Source organism: Anastrepha obliqua, unplaced genomic scaffold (assembly GCF_027943255.1).
Source record: "Anastrepha obliqua isolate idAnaObli1 unplaced genomic scaffold, idAnaObli1_1.0 ptg000063l, whole genome shotgun sequence".
In the NCBI taxonomy this organism is placed as follows: domain Eukaryota; kingdom Metazoa; phylum Arthropoda; class Insecta; order Diptera; family Tephritidae; genus Anastrepha; species Anastrepha obliqua.
This window is the reverse complement of record NW_026562202.1, coordinates 42,501-50,000: the sequence shown is the minus strand read 5'-3', so window position 1 is coordinate 50,000 and position 7,500 is coordinate 42,501. Positions and strand designations below refer to the sequence as shown.

General features: G+C 41.9%; 1 non-coding gene and 2 pseudogenes across 1 annotated transcript in view; all 3 read left to right on the top strand.

Moving 5' to 3' along the window:
• The window catches only part of LOC129251715 (small subunit ribosomal RNA), a 1,991-nt gene extending 1,937 nt beyond the window's left edge, over window positions 1–54 (top strand). The window contains exon 1 of the ribosomal RNA XR_008583075.1: window positions 1–54. This exon is cut by the window's left edge and continues 1,937 nt beyond it. This is a non-coding gene — a ribosomal RNA (small subunit ribosomal RNA).
• A 594-nt stretch (window positions 55–648) lies between these two features.
• On the top strand, window positions 649–829 carry LOC129251729 (5.8S ribosomal RNA; annotated as a pseudogene).
• A 443-nt stretch (window positions 830–1,272) lies between these two features.
• Window positions 1,273–4,054, top strand: LOC129251684 (large subunit ribosomal RNA; annotated as a pseudogene).
• Window positions 4,055–7,500: the final 3,446 nt, after the last annotated feature.

Below are 7,500 nucleotides of genomic sequence, written 5' to 3'. Positions count from 1 at the left end.
GGAAGTAAAAGTCGTAACAAGGTTTCCGTAGGTGAACCTGCGGAAGGATCATTATTGTGTTCCATATCCGTAAGAAAAACAAACAAACAAACAAACAAACAGACAAGCAAACAAACGAACAAAAAGAAAAAAAAAAAAAAAAAAAAAAAGAAAAAAAAAAAAAAATTTATATAATTATTTTGGAATCCATAATTCTTTTTATTCTTTTTCATTCAATTTGTGATCCATCAATTATATCATATTAAATATAATATATGATGGTACATTTTGTAATGTTTTTTCTTATTTTTTTTCTTTTAAAAACCTTTAAACATGAAAATAAAAAGTTGTACATATTATTCATTTGATTGAATGATAAGTTAATTTGTTCACAATAACAAAAGTGGTATATATTTATTATATTATTATATATACATAAAATGATTAAAAAAATACAAAATAATTGAATCATAATAAATACCACCACTGTATTATTGTTGAACTAAGACATTCGCAACTTAATAAAAATGTTTAGAGTTAAATATATTTGATATATATTATTGAAAGAAAATCAATTTATATATTATTAATATTATTTAATTTTACTCTTTCAATTAATATATGCAAAAAAAAATTGACATTTGTTATAAATAAAAATAAATAAAAAAATACTCTAAGCGGTGGATCACTTGGCTCATGGGTCGATGAAGAACGCAGCAAACTGTGCGTCATCGTGTGAACTGCAGGACACATGAACATCGACATTTTGAACGCATATCGCAGTCCATGCTGTTATGTACATTAAATTCAATTTTAAAGTACTGCTTGGACTACATATGGTTGAGGGTTGTAAGACTATGCTAAATAAGTTGCTTATTCTTTTATAAAAATAATTGAATTTAAGCAAATGTGTATATTATTGGATTTTAAATAATTCATAATATTAATAGCAAAAAAAATAAAGATATATAATGAATTTTATTTATTATATATTCTTTAAAAAAAAAAATCCTCTCAAATAAAATGAAATGATGAAAATATTGAATCTAAGTATTCTTTACAAAAAATTTTCATATTATTTATATATATATATAAAATAATAATTTATATATGTAATTAAAAGGAGGAATGTCTAGCATAAAAATTAAATTTTTTATTCTAGGATTGCCTCATTTTACATTATTATTATTTTTATATATTTACAATATATAAAAGGAGAAAAGAAAAATAGAGATGAAAAGATGATATAATTTTTTTATTAAATTGTGAGAAGATAAAAAAAGAATATTAAAACAACCTCAACTCATATGGGATTACCCCCTGAATTTAAGCATATTAATGAGGGGAGGAAAAGAAACTAACAAGGATTTTCTTAGTAGCGGCGAGCGAAAAGAAAATAGTTCAGCACTAAGTCACTTTGTCTATATGTCAAATGTGAGATGCAGTGTATGGAATATCTTAATATCTAGTATGAGAAATTAACGATTTAAGTCCTTCTTAAATGAGGCCATTTACCCATAGAGGGTGCCAGGCCCGTATAACGTTAATGATTACTAGAAAGATATTTCCAAAGAGTCGTGTTGCTTGATAGTGCAGCACTAAGTGGGTGGTAAACTCCATCTAAAACTAAATATAACCATGAGACCGATAGTAAACAAGTACCGTGAGGGAAAGTTGAAAAGAACTCTGAATAGAGAGTTAAATAGTACGTGAAACTGCTTAGAGGTTAAGCCCGATGAACCTGAATATCCATTATGAAAAATTCATCATTAAATAATTAAAAAAATAATGTGCATTTTTTTCATATAAGGACATTGTAATCTATTAACATAATAAAGTATTTATCAAAAGATCATTGGTGATATTAAGTTTATTTAAATTAATTTGCTTTTTAAGCATATTAACATAAAATAAATACTAATGATTTGATAAAGTGTTGATAGATTTTATTATATATAATGCTAAAATTCATTTTTTGAATTTTACAAAAAATTTAATATCTATGATATTAATATTTATTTGTATGCATTTATATGATTAACAATGCGAAAGATTCAGGATACCTTCGGGACCCGTCTTGAAACACGGACCAAGGAGTCTAACATATGTGCAAGTCATTGAGTTATATTAAACTTAATGGCATAATTAACTTAACTTAAATATAATGGGATTAATTTTTAGTCTATTTTTTAATAAATAGTCAATTAATTCAATCCCGGGGCGTTCCATATAGTTATGTATAATGATAATTTATTATTATTTATACCTCTAACTGGAGCGTACCTTGAGCATATATGCTGTGACCCGAAAGATGGTGAACTATACTTGATCAAGTTGAAGTCAGGGGAAACCCTGATGGAAGACCGAAACAGTTCTGACGTGCAAATCGATTGTCAGAATTGAGTATAGGGGCGAAAGACCAATCGAACCATCTAGTAGCTGGTTCCCTCCGAAGTTTCCCTCAGGATAGCTGGTGCATTTAAAAATTATATAAAATAATCTTATCTGGTAAAGCGAATGATTAGAGGCCTTAGGGTCGAAACGATTTTAACCTATTCTCAAACTTTAAATGGGTAAGAACCTCACCTTTCTTGATATGAAGGTTGAGGTTATGATATAATGTGCCCAGTGGGCCACTTTTGGTAAGCAGAACTGGCGCTGTGGGATGAACCAAACGTAATGTTACGGTGCCTAAATTAACAACTCATGCAGATACCATGAAAGGCGTTGGTTGCTTAAAACAGCAGGACGGTGGACATGGAAGTCGTAATCCGCTAAGGAGTGTGTAACAACTCACCTGCCGAAGCAACTAGCCCTTAAAATGGATGGCGCTTAAGTTGTATACCTATACATTACCGCTAAAGTAGATGATTTATAAAACAATTTCGATTGATTTATAAATTTTGAAACTTTAGTGAGTAGGAGGGTACAATAGTGTGCTTAGAAGTGTTTGGCGTAAGCCTGCATGGAGCCGCTATTGGTACAGATCTTGGTGGTAGTAGCAAATAATCGAATGAGACCTTGGAGGACTGAAGTGGAGAAGGGTTTCGTGTGAACAGTGGTTGATCACGAGTTAGTCGGTCCTAAGTTCAAGGCGAAAGCCGAAAATTTTCAAGTTTTTAATAAAAAAAAATATTAATAAAAATATATTTAAAAATAATTAAAATACTTGAATTATTTTGAACGAAAGGGAATACGGTTCCAATTCCGTAACCTGTTGAGTATCCGTTTGTTATTAAAAATGGGCCTTGTGCTCATCCTGGCAACAGGAACGACCATAAAGAAGCCGTCGAGAGATATCGGAAGAGTTTTCTTTTCTGTTTTATAGTCGTACTACCATGGAAGTCTTTCGAAGAGAGATATGGTAGATGGACTAGAAGAGCATGACATTTACTGTTGTGTCGATATTTTCTCCTCGGACCTTGAAAATTTATGGTGGGGTCACGCAAACTTCTCAACAGGCCGTACCAATATCCGCAGCTGGTCTCCAAGGTGAAGAGTCTCTAGTCGATAGAATAATGTAGGTAAGGGAAGTCGGCAAATTAGATCCGTAACTTCGGGATAAGGATTGGCTCTGAAGATTGAGATAGTCGGGCTTGATTGGGAAGCAATACCATGGTTTATGTACTCGTTCTGGGTAAATAGAGAATTACGATTCTTGTTCCCCGGATAGTAGTTACGTAGCCAATTGTGGAACTTTCTTGCTAAAATTTTTAAGGAATTATATCATTCGATATATATTCCTTTTAAATTATAACGATTATCAGTTAACAATCAATTCAGAACTGGCACGGACTTGGGGAATCCGACTGTCTAATTAAAACAAAGCATTGTGATGGCCCTTACGGGTGTTGACACAATGTGATTTCTGCCCAGTGCTCTGAATGTCAAAGTGAAGAAATTCAAGTAAGCGCGGGTAAACGGCGGGAGTAACTATGACTCTCTTAAGGTAGCCAAATGCCTCGTCATCTAATTAGTGACGCGCATGAATGGATTAACGAGATTCCTACTGTCCCTATCTACTCATTCTCAGTCTGACTGTTGAATAGTGCGGACGTGTCGTGTGCTAAGCGGTGATTTGCGATTTTTGTGATTTCCTTTTGCGGTTACATTCGTGTGTGATAACCGGTGTATTACAGTTGTGCGAGTGACGCTAATATTGTTGTGGCTGTACCATAGCGGTACAGTGTTTACAATTAATTGTGATTGAAAGTGCCGTTGTGCGAGTGACGCTACTTTGTAGTAGCTGTACAGTGTTTACGAGTGATTAAGTGCCGTACGGTAGTTTTGTTGGACACTCCAGTGAGTGCCAATATACTCCGTGCTATAGACACATTGTGCGTGCGTGTGAGTGCCGCTAGATACAGCGTTGGAAATTTTCCATTAAGTTGTTTACAACTTTGCGGGCGTGCCGTTGTTTTTCGGCGTGGTGTGTTGTGCGTAGCTGTACCATAGCGGTGCATTGTTTACGAGCAATTGCTCAGGTGACTACGGTTTGTGCTGGTGACGCCACTGTTCGCGTGGCTGTACTTTGTGTACAAGTGTACCTTGTTGGTATATTGTGGGACGCTCAAGTGAGTGCCGCTATACCAAGGTGTTTACAATTTTTGTGTGCCGCTAATTCTGGCGTGGTCTTTTGGCGCGTGCCGTTACATTCGGTGTGGGTGTACAGTGCGGGCGTACACTAGGTCTGTCGTGCCGCTATATTGCCATATTTGGCAACAGTAAAAAGGGCGTCCCCTTTTGTGCGTGGGTTAAGTACTGCGCCAAGGTTGAATACTTTGTGCAGGTGCCGCGAACAGAGCGTGCTGCGTTTTGCCTGCGGTCGAGCTCGGCGTTAGCTCCACCTCGGTCGACCCGTCCTTGTTCGGGGAACAGTGTTCTGTCCGGCAAGGCATTGGTGGTGGCCTTTGCCAAACCTTTGGTTGGCGCTGTGGGCTACGCCCTCGCGCTTTGCTTTGGCTCGCCGATAGGTGCAGCCGCTGTGTGCGTGCCTGTGCGGGATTCACTCCTGCCGTGCAGTAGTTGCCGTCGCCCAAAAGGGACCCAGTTTTTGTTGTTGCTCGGGAGGCCTTTATACGGCGAACTCGGCAACCTTAGTGGTGGAGAGTTGGGCAATGCCCAAATCAGAAGGGTTGAGGAAGAGGGCGAACACCTCTCTTCCAAGCGGGTCGGCGGTGCCATCGTCGGCAATGGACGAGACGACGTCCGGAGAGGAGGAGGTGATCTTGCGGTCTCCTCCCCGTTCTAAGAAGAAGACCGCTGGAGGTGCAGCGGTTCCGGTGGAGAAGGTATCTTCAAAGGTACCTGAAAAGGTGAGTGGAAGCGAGGGTGGTTCCGAAAGCGGAAAGATTGGGAGTGGGCGCAAGGGGCGGAAGACGGGGGAAAAATTAGGTCCCGCAGGGAAGCGTTTGGAGGAAATCCGTGGGGAATTGGGTGCTTCCCTGAAAGGTTTGGGTGCGATCGGTGGGGATGCCGAACGCAAGAAAGTTGCGGTGCAGTTTATGGGGCGCTTCAAGTCCATTGTGACGGCCTTTAGTGGAGCCGTCATAGACATGGACGGCGTCCCGAAAAGTGTTGCAAAAGACCTCCTGGGGTACTCCTTGGAGTTCGAGGAACTCTTTGTGGAAATGGTGGGGGAGATAGCCCATCTTCGTGGGCAACTAGAAGCCACGAAGATTACCAGGGAGGAAGCACCTCGGAGGACGGCTGGAGCTGCGCTGGCTGGTGCAGCGTCGATGCCGGCACCTCAGGCGCCTGCGCCTGTGTTGCCTGCGTTGCCGGTGCCCAAGCCAGTTGAGACCTGGTCGGTCGTAGTAAGGGGTAAAACCCCCACTACTTCCAAGGAGGTGATCAAGAAAGTTGTAAAGGAGGTTGGGCCTTCCATGGGGGTTAGGGTGCACGAGGTGCGCCCGTTGAAGGATGGAGGTGCGATTATTCGCACCCCATCCGTTGCCGAGAGGGATAACTTGGCAAAAAATGCCAAGTTTTCCGAAGTGGGGCTCGATGTGAGCATACGTCGGAAGCTGGGGCCTAGGGTTGTGGTCCAGGGGGTTCACACGGAGATCTCCCCTGAGGATTTCATGGGAGAGTTGTTCCGGTTGAACCTCAAGGAGTTCAGCCCTGGGTGCCGTGAGAAGGACGTGAGGATGATCAGCCGTCCTTGGAAGGTCAGCCCCGATGGGGTGACGAATGTTGTCCTTGAGGGAACGGACATGCTAATGTCCGCCCTCCTGGAAGCAGGTCGTTGCTACATAAAGTGGTTTTCCTTCCGGGTACGGCCAGACCAACTGACGCCCGGCTGCTTCCGATGCATGGGGTTTGATCACAGGGTGGCAGAATGCAGAGCCAAGAAGGATGTCTGCCGTAGGTGCGGGCAAGAAGGACACAGGAGTGCAGGTTGTGGCAATGCCCCGCATTGTCGCAACTGTGCATTTAAGGGCAAGCCAGCCGGACATCTAATGATGTCCACTGTCTGCCCGGTGTACTGTGCCATTGTTGCCCGTGCGAACGCTAGACATTGATGGTTGAGCTATATCAACTGAACTGTCAGGGGTCATATGCCGTGATGTGTGAATTGGGGGCGTGTATGTCGGAGGGGGGCTGCGGCATTGCTTTGCTCCAGGAACCATACTCCACCAATGGGGTGGTGAGAGGCCTTCCTGGGGGCTTCAGGGTCTTTACGGACCTTGGAGTCAAGGCCGCAGTAGCTGTGTGTGAGCCAAGCTACTCTTGTGTAGTAGTTGACTCATCACAGTGGGGAGTATGTGTGTGTGTCGAGGGGGAATTCGGCAGAATGAATGTCGTCAGCTTGTACTGCAAGTCTGACGAGCCTCTAGAGCCCTACTTAAGATACATTGATGCGGTGCTACTACTTGAGAGTAGCATTCCTGCCATCGTGTGTCTTGACGCGAATGCTACCTCCCCGATGTGGTTCAGCAAGGTATCCAGGCATACTGCTGGATATCGGAGCCACACTCGGGGTGAGGTTATGAGCGAGTGGGTTGTGGCGAATAACCTTCTTGTAGCAAACGAACCAAGCGTATGGTATACGTTTGAGGGGCCTAGAGGTGTGAGTGACATTGACGTGACGCTCATGAATGAGGTAGCAGCGAGTAGGTTCGAGTGTAAATGGAGCGTTAGGGGGGGTTGGGGAATTAGTGACCATAATTTAATACAAATTATGGTTACTCCCCGTACCCCGCAGTTAGAAGGGGGGAGTCCATTGAGGCGATGGCGTACCTCGTGTACCGACTGGAACCGATATGGACATACTGTTAGGGAAGCGGTATTGGATATACCGCTTAGGGAGTTTGAGGAATTGGGGGTTGACGAGCAAATTGCTCGTCTATATGAATGTGTCTGGGGTGTGAATGACTTATTGTTTAGGAAAGCTAGGGCTGTGAGAATGAAAGGTGTGAAATGGTGGACGAGTGAGTTAAATTCAAAGAGGAGGTCTGTCCGACGCTTGAGGCGTTTGTTTCAACGCGGCAGGCGGACCAATTCGGAGAATCTGTCTCA